This window comes from Phyllobates terribilis, unplaced genomic scaffold (assembly GCF_046119375.1).
Source record: "Phyllobates terribilis strain yellow unplaced genomic scaffold, ASM4611937v1 Scaffold_13__5_contigs__length_258822181, whole genome shotgun sequence".
Lineage (NCBI taxonomy): Eukaryota > Metazoa > Chordata > Amphibia > Anura > Dendrobatidae > Phyllobates > Phyllobates terribilis.
In genome coordinates this window covers 3,240,570-3,264,503 of record NW_027362773.1, presented here as the reverse complement: position 1 = coordinate 3,264,503, position 23,934 = coordinate 3,240,570, and the positions used below count along the sequence as shown (strand labels likewise).

The 23,934-nt window shown below is 49.6% G+C and overlaps 1 protein-coding gene across 1 annotated transcript in view; it reads right to left on the bottom strand.

Annotated features, from left to right (window-relative positions):
- LOC141173657 (dipeptidase 2-like) overlaps positions 1-18,323 on the bottom strand; it is a 621,939-nt gene extending 603,616 nt beyond the window's left edge. Inside the window, exon 1 of the mRNA XM_073657957.1 lies at positions 18,221-18,323. The gene's annotated coding sequence lies outside the window, so the exon portion shown is untranslated. The remainder of the gene's footprint in view (positions 1-18,220) is intronic.
- Between the last annotated feature and the right edge of the window lie 5,611 nt (positions 18,324-23,934).

Sequence of the window (23,934 nt, the reverse complement as noted above, 5' to 3'; positions counted from 1 at the left end):
GGGCAGGAAAGGATGTGAAAAACACATCAGCAAAGAACACTGGGCACACTGCTGCGACAGGGGGGCAGTGTGCCCCAGCGCCCAAAAAGGACACTAAGACCCCAAAGTCTGTGGGTGCAGGGCGGGCAGAGGTGCCGAGAAAACAGTCTGGCCAGAACAAGGACCAAAATGCTGCAGTAGGGGGGAGGGGCGCTCCAGGAGACGACCTGCAGAAAGCCAGCAGCAACCAAAGGGAAACGGGTGTGGTGCTGCAGGGAAAGGAGTCTCTGGTAGTGCTCCCCTCCCCCGGCCCAGCAGGTGTGAGTGCAGAGACACCAGACACAAGGGAGGAAGGAATGGAGGTGACTGTGGAAGGTGCAGAGAACAGCAGAGGTAATGGGGTGACAAGTAAAGGGAATAGAAATAGTGGTGTAGTGAATGGTGGGGGTAGTGATGGAATGAATGCTGGGAGTAGTGGGAATGATGGGGGTAGTGGTGGAATGAATGCTGGGAGTAGTGGGAATGATGGGGGTAGTGGTGGAATGAATGCTGGGAGTAGTGGGAATGATGGGGGTAGTGGTGGAATGAATGCTGGGAGTAGTGGGAATGATGGGGGTAGTGGTGGAATGAATGCTGGGAGTAGTGGGAATGATGGGGGTAGTGGTGGAATGAATGCTGGGAGTAGTGGGAATGATGGGGGTAGTGGTGGAATGAATGCTGGGAGTAGTGGGAATGATGGGGGTAGTGGTGGAATGAATGCTGGGAGTAGTGATGCCGCAAATGGTGAGAGTAATAGTGGAGTGAATGGTGGGAGCAGCACTGGTGTTGGTGGGGGAGAAGTAGGTGCTGGTCCCGCTGCCCCCCCAGCATTGGCGGGGGCTTCAGCCCAAAGCTATTCAGGAGCTGTCAGTGCTGGGGGTAGTAGTGCGCCCTCGTCTGGTGGCCCTGGGGATGGTGACTTGCAACAGCAGCTCCTGGACGCCCTGAGGAGAGGGGAGAGCTCCATCACTGTAGAGGGGAGGGAGGTTGATCTGTCTTTCTGGATAGAGAGACATGGTCTTTAAGACTTCCGAGATAGAGGGGCAGAGACTGTCTGGTCTCTGCCGACAACGGGGCAGAGGAGTAACCGTAGGAACGTGGTCCGTCTCCAGTGGGTAAGCAAGGATGCCTGTCCTGATAGGTCGAAGGTGGTTGAGCTCCTGCTGGGGATGGGCTTTGCGGCATATGACATCTTTGCCTTGATCCATCCCTACGGGACCTCCTACTTCGATGTCAGCTTCGTGAGACCGGAGGGCCTTGAGCTTTTCTGGTCTCGCCATGAGCTGGCTCGGAGTCGCCCCGAATGGCATGGTCTCTTTCCCCTGGCAATAACCCGCCAAGATTCCGTCAGGAAAGTGACCGTTTTGACTAGTAACGAGTCGCTTTCCTGTATGGACATTACCACCTGGGTGAGTAGATACGGAGAGGTCACCAATATTCCCGAAAAGAATCTGGATGACCATGGTATCTGGTCAGGGGCCTGGACCTTCATGGTGAGATTGAAGGTTTCAGGAAACACTGTTACCCATATTCCCTCCTCAACCTTTTTGGGGAGGGATAGGATCTTGATTTTCTACCGGGGGCAGCCTAAGGTCTGTCACAGGTGCGGTAGCCCCACACACTTCAGTGCGCAGTGTACCACCCAGAAATGCGCACTGTGTGGGGACCTTGGTCATCTTGCTGCTGCCTGTCGCAGGATTAGGTGTAACTTGTGTGGTGACCTCGGTCACCCGTTCAGTCGCTGTCCGCGTTCCTTCGCCAATGCGGTCCTGAAAGCGGCGAGTGCGGGACAGGCGCAAGCCGGGACTAATCTTGCCGGTGAAGGGACCAGTAGGGGCGGGGGAGGCAGGGATCCGGTGAGGAGCAAGCTGCCGCCATCCACCATCAGGCGGCGGGAGAAGCACCGTGGGGACAGGGGGCAGGGAGTAATGTCCCTAAACTCTGACCCAGGTGCTTCACTTGCAGCTGAGGATCCTAAAGACGGTGAGTTGAGCGAGGAAGTCAAGAGACTTGAAAGGGAAGAGCGAGAGGACGCCACGTCTTCCCAGGAACCCTCTTCTGGTGACAGTCTAGATGAGGGAGAGGGGGAGTGGTCACAGAAAAAGAAAAAGGGTAACAGAAAAACGGCCAGAGGAAGGAGGGGGACCAGGTCTCGAGCTGCCTCTTTGGAGTGCGACCCCTCTGACTCTCTGGCCGTGATCCAAGCGCCATTGGAGGGTTCAGCCGCCCCCCCTCTGGTGGATCTCTCCAACCGGTTCGGGGCTCTCCAGGACCTCCCTCTGGAGGGGGGAAGTGGGGACCCGGGGCCGGAGGTTGCGGACAAGGTGGTTGGGGCTCAGGAGATGGCTGGGTCTTCCTCTCGGGGGGCAAATACAAAGCCCTCTGGGGGGACGACTAACCCAGGACCACCAGACGAGGGCAAGAATGTATGTAAGGAGAGAATGGATGAATCTGTTTGTCTTAAGCGCACTAAAAACCCGTCATTATCGGAGGAAGAGGTTGGGACTGTCAGTGGTGGGAAGAAAAAGGCTATCTAATTCAATCAATCATGATGGCGGCACCCACCCCGTTGACGCTGGCAACTATTAATGTTTGCAGCATAAAGTCAGATGCGGCAAGGTACACGGCCTTTCATTTTCTCGGCCAACTTGACGCCGACATTTTGTTTTTGCAGGAGACCAGGTTGACCGATATATCAACCTTGCATAAAGCAAGGCGGGAGTGGAGGCATGGGCCCTCCTACTGGTCTCTTGCGGCCGAGCCGTATAGCGGGGTGGCGGTCCTTTTTAAGACCGCAGCGGTTGAATGCAGACGAGTGATCGAATTAGAAATGGGGAGATGCTTGATCCTAGATGTCTCCATGGGGGGACAAGAGCTTCGGCTCATTAACATCTATGGTTCCCAGTCCAAGTGGGACCGCAAATGTCTCTTCCTGAAGATCAAACCTTTTTTATTTTCGAGTCGGCAGGTGGTCTTCGGAGGGGATTTCAACAATGTCACGAGATCCTGTGATAGAGGAGGTTCCGGAGACCGGCTGGCTTATGACTGCGTCGCGTTAAACAGGATAGTGAGTGAGGCTCGCCTGGTGGATGTCCACATCCGGCACAACCCGGGCGACACGGGATTCACCTTTTTTAGAGGTAGTCAGTGCAGGTCTAGGCTAGACAGGTTTTATTTGAAGGAGGAGGCCGTCTCTTCACCGTTGTCGGTTGTGGAGGTGGAGTTCTCCGATCACTGTTTGATTATGTTTTCTCTCAACGTTACAGAGACTCCTCGGATGGGAAGAGGCTATTGGAAGCTGAATTCGTCACTCCTTGAGGAAGAAGCTGTAAGACGGTCTTTTGAGGAATTCTTTCAGAGCCAGGTACCATTGCTGGGCCTAAGTAACACTAAGTCGGAGTGGTGGGAGATGTTCAAACATCGGGTGGCGAGATTCTTCCGGCAGCTCTCGAACCTCAGAAGCCTGAACAGGGATCGCCTGTATCAGAGCCTGAGGAGGAAACTCGAGCATCTTGTCTCGACTGGAGGTAGCCGCGAGGAGATCTCCAGAGTGAAGTCCTTGCTGAAGAGGTGTCAGTACGATAGGCACGCATCTTTGGTTTTCGAGAGGGACTACGGGAAGTACTGCTCGCCCGACCCTTACAGAAACTGTAAGATGTCAGTGAATAGCAAGATAGTGACGGGGCTGGTGGACAGTACGGGGTCCCTGAGAAGGTCCAGATCAGGGATCTTGGAGGTCGTCAGTTCCTACTACTCGCACCTCTTGGGAAGGAGGGAGCTTGATCGTGACGGGATGTCGGCTTTCCTGGCTGAATCTGTTCCTGAGCCAGGGGCTGACCTCTCGCTGGGCGATTTGGCAGAAGCGATCAAAGAAGAGGAAGTGAGACTGGCGATCGATGGGCTTAGGCCCAAAAAGTCGCCAGGTCCGGATGGCTTAACATCCGAGTTCTTTAGGACCTTTAGGGACTCTTTGGTCCCCCTCTTGACTCAGGTGTTTAACGAGTGTCTCTCCTCGGGCACTCTGCCGAGATCATTAAGGAGGTCAGCTTTGATCATTTTGTCAAAGGGTAAGGATCCGTCACGCATTGAGAACTGGCGTCCCATAGCGCTTCTCAATGTGGACAGGAAGATTTTGGCTAAGATACTTTTCAACAGGCTGGTGAAGTTTGCACCCCGGCTCCTTTCGGAGGTTCAGCACTGTTGCGTTCCTGGCCGTAGCACTTTTAGTGCTGTTCTAGGTGTCCGAGAGGCCGTGGAGCATGGCAGGGCGGGCCTCTGGAAGGGGTTCTTGCTGACCCTGGATCAGGCAAAAGCCTTTGATCGGGTTAACCACGAGTACCTCTGGTCCACTCTTTTGAGGTATGGTCTGCCTGGAGGGTTTGTGGACTGGCTTAAGACCTTGTATGCAGGGGCTGAGACTTTCCCTCTGGTGAATGGGTGGATTGGACGACCTTTTGGGGTAGGATCCGGTGTCCGTCAGGGCTGTCCTCTTAGCCCTTTGCTTTACGCGTTTGCGATCGATCCCTTCCTCAGAAGGATCGATTGTGGACCGTTGGCGGGGGTGCGGATGGGCGGGGCGGCGCCGGAGGCTATCCTGAGGGTGGTGGCCTACGCGGACGATGTCACCGTCTTTGTTTCTTCGCAAGAGGAGGCAGCGGTGGTGATGTCAGAAGTGGAGCGCTACTCGGAGGCATCCGGGTCCAAGGTCAACCAGGATAAGTGTGAGAGTCTCTGGCTGGGAGGCGGAGATCCCGGGTTTGATCTTCCGGACACCCTCCCCGAACCCCAAGAACATGCCAAAGTCCTGGGCATCGAATTCGGCCAGGGTGATTACCCCACGAAAAACTGGGAAGGCAGAATCAAAGGTGTCGCCCAAAGAGTGGACCAATGGAGGGGTTGGTCTTTGACCCTGAGGGAAAGGGTTGGCCTGTGCAAAGCTTTCCTGCTCCCCTTGCTAATCTACCTGGGCAGCGTCTGTGTCTTGCCAGAGCCTCTCTGGACACGGGTCTACAGTCTGTTCTTCCAGATGTTATGGGGGAACAGACTGAACCTAGTCAAGCGGGAGGTCACTTACCGCACGAGGAGACTAGGGGGTTTGAATATGGTGAACCCCGTGGTGTTCCTAGTGAACACTTTCTTGAAGGTGAACGTGGCAAACCTCTGGAAAGAGAGGGCTCCTCCGTGGGTATTCTCCTGCAAGGGATGGTTTCAGCCTTTCTTCCAGGAATGGGAGACAGGGGGAAGATTGAAGGATCTTCGCACACCACACGGGCATCTCCCGGCTTATGTTACCCCGGTTCTGAAAATGATCCGCCGGTGGGGTCTGGGAATGTGGGAGGTGAGGTCCCTCCCGAGGAAACTCCTCGATATGAGGGTCTTGCTTTCTCATTTTCAGAGTCCATTGGCCCTCAAAGACTGCCCAAGTCGGGATCTGGAGGTTGGGTTGAGTTTGTTAAATTCTAGCAGGATCCCCGAGAAGTACTGGGACTTGACTTGGCGCTGCTTCCATGGTAAGCTGTATGTGAGGGACAATTTGAAGTACAGGAGCTCCGAGGACAGGAATTGCCCACGTGAGGCTTGTGCTAACGTGCTGGAAAGCATGGAGCACTTCCTGCTTCATTGTCCCTTTAATACAGAGGTGTACAACAGGGTGGGGGCTTGCATTGGCTGGCCGCGGCTGGCTACTCTGTCCTACGCCGGGTGGGCCTATGGAGCGTTCGGAGACCTTGGGAGAAGGGACCGAGACACTTTATTCATAGTCAGCGCAGTGGTCAGGTATTTCACGTGGAACGCACGAGTTTTAGTCTCGACGCAGAGTAAAATCCTCCATGTAGATGAAGTCTGTAGGAACATCCTAGGTGACCTGGTGAAGGTACGTTCTCTGGAGTATGAAAGACTGGGTGCCCGGAGGGCGGCCCGTCTCTGGAGGGGCTTTTCCTTCAGGGTGCCTTAGTCCGGTAGTACTCCTATATCCTGGTGGTGGGCTGATGTCTTTCCACTCTAGATTTTTGTTTTATATTTCTGTCTCCTGGATAGAAGGTTTGCCGGCATCGAACTTGAGCCTTGGATGGTGAGTGTGTAGGTTGTGTTCTGTATATATTGTATATAATGTATAATAGGGGGTTTTAGTTAGGTTGGGTGGGGGATTTGGGGGGGGTTTTCATCGGCGGTGATAAGAGGACTGATCTGGCCTGGTCCAGGCCCCGCCTGGGGAAAAACTTTGGGGCCTGATCCTAGCTCGGAGTAATCCTGAACTTTGTGGCCAGAGCTGGATCAGGGGTGGCGGGATAGTTAGTGTAGGTCTGTGTTTTTATGTATATATATTAAAAATTACAAAAATAATATAAAATATATAAAAAAAAAAAAAAAAAAAAAAAAAAATTGTCCATGTCACTATTGTATATATTGTTATTTTTGGTTTTCTGTGGTGTGAATGAGGTGCGGTAAGGGGGTGACTGTAAGGTCAGGCAGTGGGACCAGTAGGTTAGTGTTAGTGTCCGGTTGTATATACGTTATATTAGGTTTAGTGTTTTATTGTATATAATCTTGTATATAGGACGGTGTGAGCGTTGTGTGGGATTGTATATAGTAGTATGAATGAAGCTGGGCCGGGGGTTTTATAGGTTTTATAATATTTATTTCCTGTATATATATATATATTCCTGCGGTGATTTATTTTGTTTCTATTTTCTGTGATTTGTCGTCTTGTTTTGTTCTTATGTTCGGTGTCCTGTAATGTATTATTGTTCTGTCATGTATTGTACTTATTCTATCAATAAAAAAAAGACCTGCAGTGTATACATACAGGACAGGAGGAGTGGTACTGTGCAGTGTATACATGCAGGACAGGAGGAGTGGTACTGTGCAGTGTATAAATGCAGGACAGAAGTGGTACTGTGCAGTGTATATATACAGGACAGGAGGAGTGCTACTGTGCAGTGTTTATATGCAGAACAGGAGGAGTGCTACTGTGCAGTGTTTATATGCAGAACAGGAGGAGTGCCACTGTGCAGTGTTTATATACAGGACAGGAGGAGTGGTACTGTGCCGTGTACATATTCAGGACAGGAGAAGTAGTACTGTGCAGTGCATACATACAGGACAGGAGAAGTGGTACTGTGCAGTGTATATATGCAGGACAGAAGTGGTACTGTGCAGTGCATATACACAGGACAGGAGGAGTGGTGCTGAGAGTAGCACCTGCCTCCTGAGCTCAAGCACTTCCAGGAGGAGGGTTGTCGTCTGCCTCTCTTCTCCCCAGGGAGAGGCCGGCCTACTGGGAGGCCGGCATGGCTTCCCAGCCTCCTATCCCCCGGTCTATGCCAGCGGGGGAGAAGGAGCCTCAACAACCGACCCAGGAGGGAGTGAGGAGATCGGGAAGGGTGAAGAAGAGTACATCCACCTGCTCCAACCCCGAGACTGTTCACCGCCAGCCCAGAGAGGGAGACCGGGGCACCCCAGGCCCCAGGAACAAGAGCCCAGCAAGATCCTGGGGGGAGATGAGCTCCAGCGAGTGCACAAGTTCCTTCTCCTCCCAAGTGGTCGCCACGTTGCGAGAGTACGAGGACGCCGGCAAAGCACTAACCCAGTTGAAAGAGGAGCTGAGGGAGGCCCAGATCCTGAACACCCGGGCGTCCAACAAGGAAAGACCCGCGACCTCCCAGAGGTTTAAAGCCCTCAGAGACGAGGTGGTCAGGTTAGTGCTCCTCCGGGAGGGGATTGAGAAAAGCGCAGGTCCCTTCCTGGAGAGGTTTAAGAACCAGTGGCAGTTCTCAGAAATGAAGGGGTTAAACACCTCAGGAGAGCCGCCAGCCGGCGTCCTTAGTAAAGAGGAGGAGGAGGAGGATGAAGAGGTGACTGGAGTCTCAGTTGCTGGAGCCAGTGAGGGGCAGAGCCAGAGCTCAAGTGGTCTCCCTGCAGGGCAGAGGACTCCGACAGCAGAGGCTGGAGTGTCGGGGGAGGAGGAGGAAGGAGGACTGCTGAGGGAGATCGACTGCTGGAGTCTCCAGTGGACATGACAAAGTTTTCTTTCGGTGAGGACAAACCAGTGGAGGGGACCAAGAGGAGGAAGAGGAAGACCGGAGGAACTGCACAGGAGGTGGTGAGTTACAAGTATGTACCAATGTCTGATGTTGCGCCTGCCACCTTCTGTTTAAACCCCACCAAACCTAAAGGCACGGGCTCTGCAGTGGGTTCGAGGCAGAGGCAAGGTGGGGAGAGGAGAAGGACGTCCGGCGATGCTGCCATCTGTGCAGGGAACAGTGCAGGGGGCGAGGCTGTGGAGGTACTCACAGCGCCGGACATAGGAAGTTCTGTGGAGTTTCCCTCCTTGCCCTCTGCGGCTAAGCCGGTTATCACCAGGGCTGGGGGGGCCGGGAGGGATATGAAAAACGCATCTGCGAGGAACACTGGGCACACTGCTGCGACGGGGGCAGTGTGCCCCAGCACCCAAAAAGGACACTAAGATCCCAAAGTCTGTGGGTGCAGGGCGGGCAGCGGTGCCCCACAAACAGTCTGCCCAGCACAAGGACCAAAATGCTGCAGTAGGGGGGCAGGGCGCTCCAGGAGACGACCTGCAGAAAGCCAGCAGCAACCAAAGGGAAACGGGTGTGGTGCTGCAGGGAAATGAGTCTCTGGAAGTGTTCCCCTCCCCCGGCCCAGCAGGTGTGAGTGCAGAGACACCAGACACAAGGGAGGAAGGAATGGAGGTCACTGTGGAAGGTGCAGAGAACAGCAGAGGTAATGGGGTGACAAGTAAAGGAATGGAAGTAGTGGTGCAGTGAATGATGGGAGTAATGGTGTAGCAGATGGTGAGAGTAGTGGGAATGGTGGAAGTAGTGGTGTAGCAAATGGTGGGGGTAGTGGTGGAATGAATGCTGAGAGTAGTGGGAATGGTGGGAGTAGTGGTGTAGCAAATGGTGGGGGTAGTGGTGGAATGAATAGTGGGAGTAGTAGTGCAGTGAATGGTGAGAGTAGTGGTGGAATTAATGCTGGGAGTAGTGGAAATGGTGGGAGTAGTGGTGCAGTGAATGATGATGCAGCAAATGGTGGGGGTAGTGGTGGAATGAATGCTGGGAGTAGTGGGAATGGTGGGAGTAGTGGTGTAGCAAATGGTGGGGGTAGTGGTGGAATGAATGGTGGGAGTAGTGATGCAGCAAATGGTGGGAGAAGTAGTGGAGTGAATGATGGGAGTAATGGTCCTGCGAATGGTGGGAGTAGTAGTGGAGTGAATGGTGGGAGCAGCACTGGTGTTGGTGGGGGAGAAGTAGGCGCTGGTCCCGCTGCCCCCCCAGCATTGGCGGGGGCTTCAGCCCAAAGCTATTCAGGAGCTGTCAGTGCTGGGGGTAGTAGTGCGCCCTCGTCTGGTGGCCCTGGAGATGGTGACTTGCAACAGCAGCTCCTGGACGCCCTGAGGAGAGGGGAGAGCTCCATCACTGTAGAGGGGAGGGAGGTTGATCTGTCTTTCTGGATAGAGACATGGTCTTTAAGACTTCCGAGATAGAGGGGCAGAGACTGTCTGGTCTCTGCCGACAACGGGGCAGAGGAGTAACCGTAGGAACGTGGTCCGTCTCCAGTGGGTAAGCAAGGATGCCTGTCCTGATAGGTCGAAGGTGGTAGAGCTCCTTCTGGGGATGGGCTTTGCTTCATATGACATCTTTACCTTGATCCATCCCTACGGGACCTCCTACTTCGATGTCAGCTTCGTGAGACCAGAGGGCCTTGAGCTTTTCTGGTCTCGCCATGAGCTGGCTCGGAGTCGCCCCGAATGGCATGGTCTCTTTCCCCTGGCAATAACCCGCCAAGATTCCGTCAGGAAAGTGACCGTTTTGACTAGTAACGAGTCGCTTTCCTGTATGGACATTACGACCTGGGTAAGTCGATACGGAGAGGTCACCAATATTCCCGAAAAGAATCTGGATGACCATGGTATCTGGTCAGGGGCCTGGACCTTCATGGTGAGATTGAAGGTTTCGGGAAACACTGTTACCCATATCCCCTCCTCAACCTTTATGGGGAGGGATAGGATCTTGATTTAATACCGGAAGCAGCCTAAGGTCTGTCACAGGTGCGGTAGCCCCACACACTTCAGTGCGCAGTGTACCACCCAGAAATGCGCACTGTGTGGGGACCTTGGTCATCTTGCTGCTGCCTGTCGCAGGATTAGGTGTAACTTGTGTGGTGACCTCGGTCACCTGTTCAGTCGCTGTCCGCGTTCCTTCGCCAATGCTGTCCTGAAAGCAGCGAGTGCGGGACAGGCGAAAGCCGGGACTAATCTTGCCGGTGAAGGGACCAGTAGGGGCAGGGGAGGCAGGGAACCGGTGAGGAGCAAGCTGCCGCCATCCACTATCAGGCGGCAGGAGCAACACCGTGGGGACAGGGGACAGGGAGTAATGTCCCTAAACTCTGACCCAGGTACTTCACTTGCAGCTGAGGATCCTAAAGACAGCGAGTTGAGCGAGGAGGTCAAGAGACTTGAAAGGGAAGAGCGAGAGGACGCCACGTCTTCCCAGGAACACTCTTCTGGTAACAGTCTAGATGAGGGAGAGGGGGAGTGGTCACAGAAAAAGAAAAAGGGTAACAGAAAAATGGCCAGAGGTAGGAGGGGGACCAGGTCTCGAGCTGCCTCTTTGGAGTGTGACCCCTCTGACTCTCTGGCCGTGATCCAAGCACCATTGGAGGGTTCAGCCGCCCCCCCTCTGGTGGATCTCTGCAACCGGTTCGGGGCTCTCCAGGACCTCCCTCTGGAGGGGGGAAATGGGGACCCGGGGCCGGAGGTTGCGGACAAGGTGGTTGGGGCTTAGGAGATGGCTGGGTCTTCCTCTCGGGGGGCAAATACAAAGCCCTCTGGGGGGACGACTAACCCAGGACCACCAGACGAGGGCAAGAATGTATGTAAGGAGAGAATGGACGAGTCTGTTTGTCTTAAGCGCACTAAAAACCCGTCATTATTGGAGGAAGAGGTTGGGACTGTCAGTGGTGGGAAGAAAAAGGCTATCTAATTCAATCAATTATGATGGCGGCACCCACCCCGTTGACGCTGGCAACTATTAATGTTAGCAGCATAAAGTCAGATGCGGCAAGGTACACGGCGTTTCATTTTCTCGGCCAACTTGACGCCGACATTTTGTTTTTACAGGAGACCAGGTTGACCGATATATCAACCTTGCATAAAGCAAGGCGGGAGTGGAGGCATGGGCCCTCCTACTGGTCTCTTGCGGCCGAGCCGTATAGTGGGGTGGCGGTCCTTTTTAAGACCGCAGCGGTTGAATGCAGACGAGTGATCGAATTAGAAATGGGCAGATGCTTGATCCTAGATGTCTCCATGGGGGGACAAGAGCTTTGGCTCATTAACATCTATGGTCCCCAGTCCTAGTGGGACCGCAAATGTCTCTTCCTGAAGATCAAACCTTTTATTATTTTTGAGTCGGCAGGTGGTCTTCGGAGGGGATTTCAACAATGTCACGAGATCGGTTCCTGAGACCGGCTGGCTTATGACTGCATCGCGTTAAACAGGATAGTGAGTGAGGCTCGCCTGGTGGATGTCCACATCCGGCACAACCCGGGCTACACAGGATTCACCTTTTTTAGAGGTAGTCAGTGCAGGTCTAGGCTAGACAGGTTTTATTTGAAGGAGGAGGCCGTCTCTTCGCAGTTGTCGGTTGTGGAGGTGGAGTTCTCCGATCACTGTTTGATTGTTTTCTCTGAACGTTACAGAGACTCCTCGGATGGGAAGAGGCTATTGGAAGCTGAATTCGTCACTCCTTGAGGAAGAAGCTGTAAGACGGTCTTTTGAGGAATTCTTTCAGAGCCAGGTACCATTGCTGGGCCTAAGTAACACTAAGTCAGAGTGGTGGGAATGTTCAAACATCGGGTGGTGAGATTCTTCCGGCAGCTCTCGAACCTCAGAAGCCTGAACAGGGATCGCCTGTATCAGAGCCTGAGGAGGAAACTCGAGCATCTTGTCTCGACTGGAGGTAGCCACGAGGAGATCTCCAGAGTGAAGTCCTTGCTGAAGAGGTGTCAGTACGATAGGCACGCATCTATGGTTTTCGAGAGAGACTACGGGAAGTACTGCTCGCCCGACCCTTACTATTCACTGACATCTTACAGTTTCTGTAAGATGGTGACGGGGCTGGTGGACAGTACGGGGTCCCTGAGAAGGTCCAGATCAGGGATCTTGGAGGTCGTCAGTTCCTACTACTCGCACCTCTTGGGAAGGAGGGAGCTTGATCGTGACGGGATGTCTGCTTTCCTGGCTGAATCTGTTCCTCAGCCAGGGGCTGACCTCTTGCTGGGCGATTTGGCAGAAGCGATCAAAGAAGAGGAAGTGAGACTGGCGATCGATGGGCTTAGGCCCAAAAAGTCGCCAGGTCCGGATGGCTTAACATCCGAGTTCTTTAGGACCTTTAGGGACTCTTTGGTCCCCCTCTTGACTCTGGTGTTTAACGAGTGTCTCTCCTCGGGCACTCTGCCGAGATCATTAAGGAGGTCAGCTTTGATCATTTTGTCAAAGGGTAAGGATCCGTCACGCATTGAGAACTGGCGTCCCATAGCACTTCTCAATGTGGACAGGAAGATTTTGGCTAAGATACTTTTCAACAGGCTGGTGAAGTTTGCACCCCGGCTCCTTTCGGAGGTTCAGCACTGTTGCGTTCCTGGCCGTAGCACTTTTAGTGCTGTTCTAGGTGTCCGAGAGGCCGTGGAGCATGGCAGGGCGGGCCTCTGGAAGGGGTTCTTGCTGACCCTGGATCAGGATAAAGCCTTCGGTCGGGTTAACCACGAGTACCTCTGGTCCACTCTTTTGAGGTATGGTCTGCCTGGAGGGTTTGTGGACTGGCTTAAGACCTTGTATGCAGGGGCTGAGACTTTCCCTCTGGTGAATGGGTGGATTGGACGACCTTTCGGGGTAGGATCAGGTGTCCGTCAGGGCTGTCCTCTTAGCCCTTTGCTTTACGCGTTTGCGATCGATCCCTTCCTCAGAAGGATCGATTGTGGACTGTTGGCGGGGGTGAGGATGGGCGGGGCGGCGCCGGAGGCTATCCTGAGGGTGGTGGCCTACGCGGACGATGTCACCATCTTTGTTTCTTCGCAAGAGGAGGCAGTGGTGGTGATGTCAGAAGTGGAGCGCTACTTGGCGGCATCCGGGTCCAAGGTCAACCAGGATAAGTGTGAGAGTCTCTGGCTGGGAGGTGGAGATCCCGGGTTTGATCTTCTGGACACTCTCCTCAAACCCCAAGAACATGCCAAAGTCCTGGGCATCGAATTCGGCCAGGGTGATTACCCCACGAAAAACTGGGAAGGCAGAATCAAAGGTGTCGCCCAAAGAGTGGACCAATGGAGGGGTTGGTCTTTGACCCTGAGGGAAAGGGTTGGTCTGTGCAAAGCTTTCCTGCTCCCCTTGCTAATCTACCTGGGCAGCGTCTGTGTCTTGCCAGAGCCTCTCTGGACACGGGTCTACAGTCTGTTCTTCCAGATGTTATGGGGGAACAGACTGAAACTAGTCAAGCGGGAGGTCACTTACCGCACGAGGAGACTAGGGGGTTTGAATATGGTGAACCCCGTGGTGTTCCTAGTGAACACCCTCTTGAAAGTAAACGTGGCAAACCTCTGGAAAGAGAGGGCTCCTCTGTGAGTATTCTCCTGCAAGGGATGGTTTCAGCCTTTCTTCCAGGAATGGGAGACAGGGGGAAGATTGAAGGATCTTCGCACACCACATGGGCATCTCCCAGCTTACGTTACCCCGGTTCTGAAAATGATCCGCCGGTGGGGTCTGGGAATGTGGGAGGTGAGGTCCCTCCCGAGGAAACTCCTCGATGAGAGGGTCTTGCTTTCTCATTTTCAGAGTCCATTGGCCCTCAAAGACTGCCCAAGTCGGGATCTGGAGGTTGGGTTGAGTTTGTTAAATTCCAGCAGGATCCCCGAGAAGTACTGGGACTTGACTTTGCGCTGCTTCCATGGTAAGCTGTATGTGAGGGACAATTTGAAGTTCAGGAGCTCCGAGGACAGGAATTGCCCCCATGAGGCTTGTGCTAATGTGCTGGAAAGCATGGAGCACTTCCTGCTTCATTGTCCCTTTAATACAGAGGTGTACAACAGGGTGGGGGCTTCCATTGGTTGGCCGCGGCTGGCTACTCTGTCCTACGCTGGGTGGGCCTATGGAGCGTTCAGAGACCTTGGGAGAAGGGACCGAGACACTTTATTCATAGTCAGCGCAGTGGTCAGGTATTTCACGTGGAACGCACGAGTTTTAGTCTCGACGCAGAGTAAAATCCTCCATGTAGATGAAGTCTGTAGGAACATCCTAGGTGACCTGGTGAAGGTACGTTCTCTGGAGTATGAAAGACTGGGTGCCCGGAGGGTGGCCCGTCTCTGGAGGGGCTTTTCCTTCAGGGTGCCTTAGTCCGGTAGTACTCCTATATCCTGGTGGTGGGCTGATGTCTTTCCACCCTAGATTTTTGTTTTGTATTTCTGTCTCCTGAATAGAAGGTTTGCAGGCATCGAACTTGAGCCTTGGATGGTGAGTGTGTAGGTTGTGTTCTGTATATATTGTATATAATGTATAATAGGGGGTTTTAGTTAGGTTGGGTGGGGGATTTGGGGGAGTTCTTCATCAGCGGTGATAAGAGGACTGATCTGGCCTGGTCCAGGCCCCGCCTGGGGAAAAATTTGGGGCCTGATCCTAGCTCGGAGTAATCCTGAACTTTGTGGCCAGAGCTGGATCAGGGGTGGCGGGATAGTTAGTGTAGGTGTGTTTTTATATATATTTCTGTGGTGTGAATGAGGTGCGGTAAGGGTGTGATTAAGGTCAGGCAGTGGGACCAGTAGGTTAGTGTTAGTTTCCTGTTGTATATACGTTATATTAGGTTTAGTGTTTTGTGTTTCTAGTGTTTTATTGTATATAATCTTGTATATAGGATGGTGTTTTATGTGTATATAGGACAGTGTGAGCGTTGTGTGGGATTGTATATAGTAGTATGAATGAAGCTGGGCCGGAGGTTTTATAGGTTTTATATTTATTTCTTGTATATGTATATATTCCTGGGGGGATTTATTTTGTTTTTATTTTCTGTGATTTGTTGTCTTGTTTTGTTCTTATGTTTGGTGTCCTGTAATGTATTATTGTTCTGTCATGTACTGTACTTATTCTATCAATAAAAAAAAAGACCTGCAGTATAGATACTCAGTACAGGAGAAGCGGTACTGTGCAGTGTATATATACAGGCCAGAAGAGGTACTGTGCAGTGTATATATACAGGCCAGGAGAAGTGGTACTGTGCATTGTATGTACACAGAAGTGGTACTGTGCAGTGTATATATATATAGGATAGGAGTGGTGGTACTGTGCCGTGTATATATACAGGACAGGAGAAGTGGTACTGTGCAGTGTATATACACAGGACAGGAGGAGTGGTACTGTGCAGTGTATATATACAGGACAGGAGAAGTGGTACTGTGCAGTGTTTATATACAGGACAGGAGAAGTGGTACTGTTCAGTTTGTGTCAGTTCTGGAATTCTTGCCACCTTAACATAGCCCAGCTCTGCTTCATGAACACTGTCATTTTGTAATCACATTAGTATTTTCCCAGTGAATACAGGAGGAATGGTACCTGTGTGAATGACTGTTCTGACAATGACAAACTCTTCAGAGCAAACTGCAGTAAGGCTATGTGCCCACGATGCAGAAATGCTCCTGATTTTCCTGAGCGTTTCTGCATCTCCCTGGCAGAAAAAACACATGCGAATTTTACATGCGTTTTTCCTGCCAGGGACAAGCATAAGTGAAGCGTTTTGATCATGAGATTTCACATGCGGGTTATCAAGCGCTTTCCAAGCGATTTTAGCATCACTTGGAAAGTGTTTGACAACTTGGTCACACGATATAAATCCATGCAACCGGCATGGATTTATATAGTGTGACCGTAAAAGAATGATAAAAAATAAAAAATAAATATTATACTCACCTTCTGATGGCCCCCGGTCTCCTTCTCCGATGCGTCCGGTCTTCCCGGTGTCTAGCGTTTGTGTAAAAGGACCTGCCCTGATGTCATTTAGTCATGTGACGGGTCACGCGCGTGACCCGTCACATGACTAAATGATGTCATGGCAGGTCCTTTTAGACCATTGTGAGCTGCCAGGAGGCCAGAATGGATCGCTATGGAGAACGCAGGCCATCAGAAGGTGAGTATAATGTTGATTTTTTTATTTTAATTATTTTTTTTTACAGGTACTATGATACCCGGGTCTGGAGGAGAGTCTGTTCTTCTCCAAACCCGGGTACCATCCGCACATTGAATCGCTTAATATCCGCATGTGCACATGTAGTCATGCGGATATTATGTGATTCAATGCAAGACAATGGTGGTGAAAACGCCGCGATTCCGCAAAATAATTGGTAGTGGTGCGGATTTTTCCGCAATGGTAAACCGCAGTGGAAATTTCCGCAGCATGTGCACAGCAGATGCGGATTGTCATTGGGGAACATATTAGACCTTCTACCATGCATTTTTTAAGCGTTTCTGCAGCGGAATTGCCACATAGTGGGCACACAGCCTTAGAGGCATTAAAACTTATTAATTAGTGCACAATATACAAGACCAGCTTTTCAAAGTCAAATCTGTCTGGATTGCCCATCCTAAACTCTTAGAACTCTGAGTTGTCCAGTCATTTGTTTATTTACCTACCATAAAGATAAGTAGATAAGCAGATTAGACTCCACACAGAATGCATAAGGCTAAGTGCCCACGATGCAGAAATGCTGCATATTTTTTACGCTTCTCCCTGGCAGGAAAAACGCATGTGGATTTTACATGCATTTTTCCCGCCAGGTAGAAGAGTTTGTCAAGCGTTTTTGCATGCATTTCTGCATGCGGGTTATCAAGCGCTTTTCCAAGTGATTTTAGCATCACTTGGAAAAGTGCTTGACAACTTGTTCACACTATATAAATCCATGCAACCGGCATGGATTTATAGTAGTGTGACCAAGTTAGTTAAAAAAAAGAATAAGAATGGTAAAAAATAAAGTTTATACTTGCCTTCCGATGTCCTCCTGGTGTTATCTCCGCTGCGTCCGGTGTGTTGGGCGTCTCGCGCTGTTGTGAAGGACCTACGGTGACGTCATTGAGCCATGTGATGGAGCAGACAAAACACTGGGAGGACACCGGGAAGGTAAGTATAAACTTTATTTTTTATTTTAAATTCTTTTTTTTTACAGGTTCTATGGTACCCAGGTCTGCATGAGAGTCTCCTCTCCTCCAGACTTGGGTACCATCCGCACATAGAAGCGCATAATATCCGTGTGTACAAATGTACTGACACGGATATTATTCGTTTCAATGCAAGTCAATGGCAGCGATTACGCTGCATGTCCGCAAAATTAATGGACATGCTGCGGATTTTTGAGCGCAGCATTAATGCTGCGGAAAAATCCGCAGCATGGGCATTGACATTGCGGCTTTTCATTGGGGACCATGGGGGGCAGATTACCAAGCATTTCCCAAGCGTTTATGCTGCGGAAATTCCGCAGCATAAATGCTTGGAAAACGCATAGTGGGCACAAAGCCTGACTCACCGATACGCAATGGTACACTGACAACAGTAGCCAGGCAGCCAATTTTATGACCTAACAGACCAGCCCACCAGGCATCTGCCCGATGAGGCAGATTAGCAGTCCGGGCCTGCTTTTGAGCCCCAGGGTGGAATATGGCTTTAAGCACTATGATACATAGGTGGTACTGACGTCAAATGAGGCAACGTTTTCAATAAATACAACTGCAAGCAATTAAGTCATTTTAGGTTAAAAGACATGCATTTCAAAGAGGGAATAATGAATGGCAGATTGAATTTTTCTTTATTATTAAGTACAATGGCGTAATGAAATCATTCTCCAAATTAAAGAAACAATTAAAAAAAAACAGCAAATATCTGAACTTATAGATCAAGGTTGAACAAATTAAACCTAAAATGGACCTATCACATTGCTGCAAGTCTGTGTCATATACTGAGGAATATACAACAATCTGTACACTAAAAAATTAAAAATCTCTCCATGTTTGAAAATGGAGAGGATTTATAATAAGGGGTAAATTGCAATGTTGATTGTTTTACAAGCACTTTGCCTTTGTACCCATTTAAAAAGTTAAGACAGCCCTTTTAATAATGTCCCAACCGACTTTCATATATTTTTTATTAAGTTGGCTTACCTGTGAGATGGGATATACTATGCCCAAACGCCTATTTCCAAATTCTGATGTTTGTGCTTTTCAGGCACTCATCCTCTAAGTAAGAAAATTCTAGAAATGGGATAACATTTGAAGCACAACATGCTGATGCTCAAAGATTATTCTTTATCTATTTTATGCAGCTTGCAGGACTGCTGCAAGTTGAAAAACAGAGGTAACGTATCTTAATGGCAGAGTTTTGACTTTTTTTTTATTTTTGTCATAACTGTGAGGAATAAAACCATAAATACTGTTTCCTTCAAATTTACAATTCAGTGTCTGAATGAGGGTACAAATGATTGAAGAGACAGTACATACTCCACCAAAAAGTATCCATGATAACACGAATGTCACAGCTGCGTGTGCGATCTAGGGGTTAAAACTCCTACTTTTAGAGAACTTTTCCACGCAGCGAAAAAATAGTGCCTATTCACTTATATATTCTTTTGCAGAAAATCTGTTGTGATATGTAGTGTCAACCAGAGATCGCACTAATTTTTTACAGAAGGGTAAAAATATTCTAATTAGTATTTTTAGCCAAGGAGTACATAACTAGCAATAGCCCACATTTGTAATAGAAACTGTAGGTATACACAATGTTAACAATTTACTATTTATACATGGAAACACAAATACTGTACACCTTATAACAATGCTTCCATCAACAGAGGTGATTATAAACCAGTTACATTGTACACTTATAATTAGAAAGAATCCAGTGGACTCCATTGTAATATCTGATATTGATCATGATCTTGGTCCCATGCAGTGACAGTCACTGCTGTATAACATGTGATACAATTAGTGCTGAGTGGTACAGAAGCCGGTGGAGTGTTCCATAATCTAGGGGCTGCTGTGTTCCATCAGACATCTCCATTTTATTTTGTATACAGTTATAATGTATAATGGAATATCGTTACAATATGCCAACATGCTCTGATTTCGAATCAGCTGTCAGAATCTCCCAGATCTTAGAATTAGGTGGCCACAGATCAAAAAATTATTTAAAGGGGTTGCACCAAGTTTTGAAGTTATCTTCAAAGGTAGAGTAGCTTAGTGTAGATAGAGGGCAGTTTGGGGGGCTCAGTATATCTATAGAAGGCAGCATGGGAGGCTTAATATGGAGAGTGAGGCAGCATAGGGGGCTCAGTATAAAGAGGGGCAGAATGAGTTGGATCAGTATAGAAAAAAAGGACAGCGTGTGGGGTTCAATATAGATAAAGGGCAGCATGTGGGGCACAGTATGGAGAGGGGCAGCGTGGGATGCTAAGTATGGCGTGGGACAGCTTATAGGGCTCAGTATAAAACAGGTAATGTAGGGGGCTCAATATGGGAGGCTAATAGATAGAGGGCAGTTAGTGGGCTCAGTATAGAGGGCAGCATGGGAAGCTCAGTATGGCACCACAGCTGAGAAGCCTGGGGGAAGATGGGAAGCTTGGGGGCTTTGGCATCACAGGGCCTAAATGAAAGCTTTGGGTTTGGGGCCATTTTATGATGTAGGAACTTTTTCTTAAAGAAAATTAGGGTAATATAATATTTTTATGGAAATAGTGGTGGGCAGTTGGTGTGTTTTTATAAGTGGTTTTATTTGTTTTATTTTCTTTTTCAGTTCTATTTACATTTAGTTTTATTCCATGGATGACCTCTAGAGTGGATCTGGTTTGCTCTCACCCTTTCTGTTCCCGCTAAAAATGTGACGTTTCTCCCATTCAACAACTTCATTAGGAATTGTGGAATTTGGGTGGATTTGCAGGGCGGCTGGCAAGGTCCTGAAACCTGAAGCGTCTGTTCGAACTTTGAAGGTGTTGGATGTTGGACTTTGGAGAGAGTTTAATTCCTCTTGTCCCGATCAGGTGCCAATCTGGTTTGACCCGGATGATATCCTTCTGGTTTTTGGACCTTTGGGCCCTTTCTTTAGAATGGAAGCAAATGAAAAAATGAGTCCAAAATAAATATAATAAGAGTTTATTCGGCAGTGTAGGTAAGGGTGAGGTGAACCCATATATGCATAAAAAAATGGACTGATATTGTCTTTTATTCTGAATAATGTATTTGTGCAATGCTTACAATAATTACCTGTTTATATTCTTTTATTTATTTATTTCTGATAGTTTTGCTAATAACATAGTAATATTAATTCATTGGCTGTATCATTGTTCACAGCCAATAGTAATGGTTATCATTAGTGTTGAGCGAACATGCTCGACACTGCTTGGTACTCGCCCGAGCATCACGCTACTCGGGATGTTCGGCGAGCACCAAGCATTTCCGGGTTACTCTGGCGGGAGCTCGGGTCTCCGCCCTGCATGTTTGGCGCTCTTTACAGAGCCAATGAACATGCAGGGATTGCCAGCCAGTCACTGTAATTCCGCAGCCATGTTGGTTGTGGGCATTACATTGATTGGCTGGCCGCACAGCGTCACCTCGAGTATTTAAAACCGGGCGCCGCCATCTTGGACACAGACGGCTGGGATCAGACAGTGTAGGGACAGCGCTGCTGATTTAGGGAGAGATATATACTGCGATATAGTTAGTGTAGGGTCTGTAAAGGCTGCCAGATCAAAGAAAACAGTCCTTCTCAGGACTAATATCCATCCCAAATATCAGGCAGGCAGGCAGGCTGTATAGGAGACGTAGTGGTTATACCAGCAAACGCTGTATTACAGTCCTGTGTGCTCCTGTTGCTGAAATTGCAGGACTTAGCTCCAGGTCTCGGGGGCCAGGAAAAATATTTTTTTTTCATCTAAATCCTCCTTCACACTGTACAAATACCCATCTTATTAACCTTTTGGTGTCATTCCCCCCCGCCCCCTCCAAAAAAAAAAAAAAAAAAAAAAGTGTCTGACAGTTCAGACACAAATATATATTTTTAAGAGTCTGGTGTAGGCCAGACAAATAGAAGTGTGGTTTTGCAGTTCCACGGTTCAAACCTCTGTATTATCCACTTTTGGGCCATTTTTATCTAAACAAAAACAGTTTCAGTGCGTCGCTCACTGTTCAGCGGCAAATATATCTATTTAAAAAAGTCTGGTATACACCAGTAAATTATAACTGTGGTTTTGCCATTCCATGGTAAAAAATCTCTTATCCTGCTTTTGGCATTTTTTGCCGTAAAAAAAAAAAAAATTTAATAGTGTCTCCCTGATTGTTCAGACACAAATATATTTGTTGAAAATAGTCTGCTGTACGCCAGAGAAAGAGAAGTGTGGTTTTGCAGTTCCACGGTTCAAACCTCTGTATTATCCACTTTTGGGCCATTTTTATCTAAACAAAAACAGTTTCAGTGTGTTGCTCACTGTTCAGCCACAAATATATCAATTTAAAATTGTCTGGTATATCCCAGTAAACAATAACTGTGGTTTTGCCATTCCACGGTAAAAAATCTCTATTATTCAGCTTTTGGTATTTTTTCCGTAAAGAAAAACAGTAATAGTTTCTCCCTGATTGTTCAGATTGTTTAATAGAGTTGGATGTAGGCCAGAGAAATAGAACTGTGGTTTTCCTCTTCCATGGTTCTAATCTAATTTTTATTACCCTTTTTCTATTGATAGTGCGAGTGCAAGCTATTTTACTTCCTTTACAATGGGCAAGGCGTGTGACAAGGGACGTGGAACTGGACATTCTGGTGATGGTGCGTGCAGAGGATGGGGCCGTGGCCAAGGTAAAAATGTGCCACAACAAACAGCCACATCTTCTCGCTCCCACTTCTTGACCGAATTACTAGGGAAGCACAGAACAACACTAGTATTGCGAACTGATCAGTGTGAACAGGTTATTAATTGGATAGCAGATAATACTTCCAGTCATCTGGGCACCACCACCTCCGGTCTGTCTTCCACACGGTCAAATCTTAGTAGCCGTGAGTCTCGACCGCATACTCCTCACCCTGATGCTCCTTCCTCCCACCATGCCGAGTGTCGTCAGACAGCAACTGATCCCACACTTGGACACTCTGAAGAGCTGTTCACTGGTCCATTTCCATATTTGGGCCCCTCGCCTGATACGCTTGAAGTGGTGGAAGAGGAGATTCCATGTAGCGATGCCCAAATATTTGAACAGCCACGGCCACAGGAAGTCTACACTGGCAATTTGTCACAAGAGGTGGACGATGACGAGACACAATTGCCAGATTTCCAGGAAGTGAGGTAGAGGATCGTGGTGTGCAAGTGGAAGAGGAGGAGGTGGTGGATGATCTAGTAACTGACCCAACGTGGCAGGAGGACATGCAGAGCAAGGCCAGCAGCACAGAGGGTGAGGGAGGCAGAGTACCACAACAGGCAGGAAGAAGCAGTGTGGTGGCCACACACAGAAGGCGGGCAACAGTAACCTGTAACACCAACACGAGGGACGTTGCCAGTACAACCTGTAGGTCTTCCAGAGTCTGGAATTTTTTTAAAGGCTTTGCTGAGAACCCCAAAAAAGGCCATTTGTACCACCTACCATGCCAGCATCAGCAGGGGTGACAAAACTACCAGCCTGACCACCACCAGCATGATCAGGCACATGGCAGCAAAGCACCCGACTTTGTGGGGTGAACCCCAGGGTCCACGATCACTCTCAGTGGGTGTCACCACTGCTTCTTCCACTGTTGTGGGTGCAATAGAACCCCCTGTTGTGTGTGCAAGGCAATCCCCTGTCCATACTGCATGCAAAGATGCCCCCTCCTCTCAGTCTTCACTTGTTATGGCAGTTTCTCAAGAAACAGCATCAACGTCCACGTCCACGTCCCACCGCAGCATTCAATTGTCCATATCCCAGACCTTTGAACGAAAGCGCAAATTCGCACCTAATGCCCCACAGGCCTCAGTCCTAAATTCGCACATTTCACGACTGCTTGCATTGGAAATGCTACCTTATGGCGGTGGCTGTCCCTCGGTACTCGATCCCCAGCCGACACTATTTTGCCCGGTGTGTCATCCCTGCACTACACAATCAGGTGTCCCAAAACATCTGCCGTGCCCTCAACAATGCAGTTACTGGGAGAGTCCACCTGACTACGGACACGTGGACAAGTGCTTGTAGCCAGGGATGGTACATCTCCCTCACGGCACACTGGGTAAACATAGTGGAAGCCGGGACCCAGTCGGACCTTGGGAAGGAACACATCCTCCCCACACCAAGGATTGCGGGCCCTATGTCAGTCAGAGTTGCCCCCACAGTGTACAGCTCCTGCGCATCATCCTCCTCCTCCTCCTCATGTTCAGCCTCCATCTCAGATAACACCACATCAGTTACAAGCTGGAAGCACTGCAGTACTGCCTCAGCCAAGTGGCTGTGCTGAAACTCTTAAGCTTAGGTGAGAAACCTCACACTGCTTATGAGTTGTGGACATCTGTGAAAGAGCAAGCAGATCTGTGGCTGAGACCGCTGAACCTACATCCAGGCATGGTCGTGTGTGACAATGGCCGTAACCTGGTGGCGGCTCTGAGGTGAGGCGAGATCACACACGTACCATGCCTGGCTCATGTGCTTAACCTCGTGGTTCAGCGGTTTCTTAAATCGTACCCCGAGTGCCAGATCTGCTCGTGAAAGTACGCCGCCTGTCAGTTCATTTTCGCAAGTCGGCTACAGCTTCCGCCGCCCTTGCTGTGTTGCAGCAGCATTTGCAGCTTCCAGCACACCGACTGTTGTGTGATGTCCCCACACGCTGGAACTCTACCCTGCACATGTTGCAAAGGACTTGTGAGCAGAAGAGA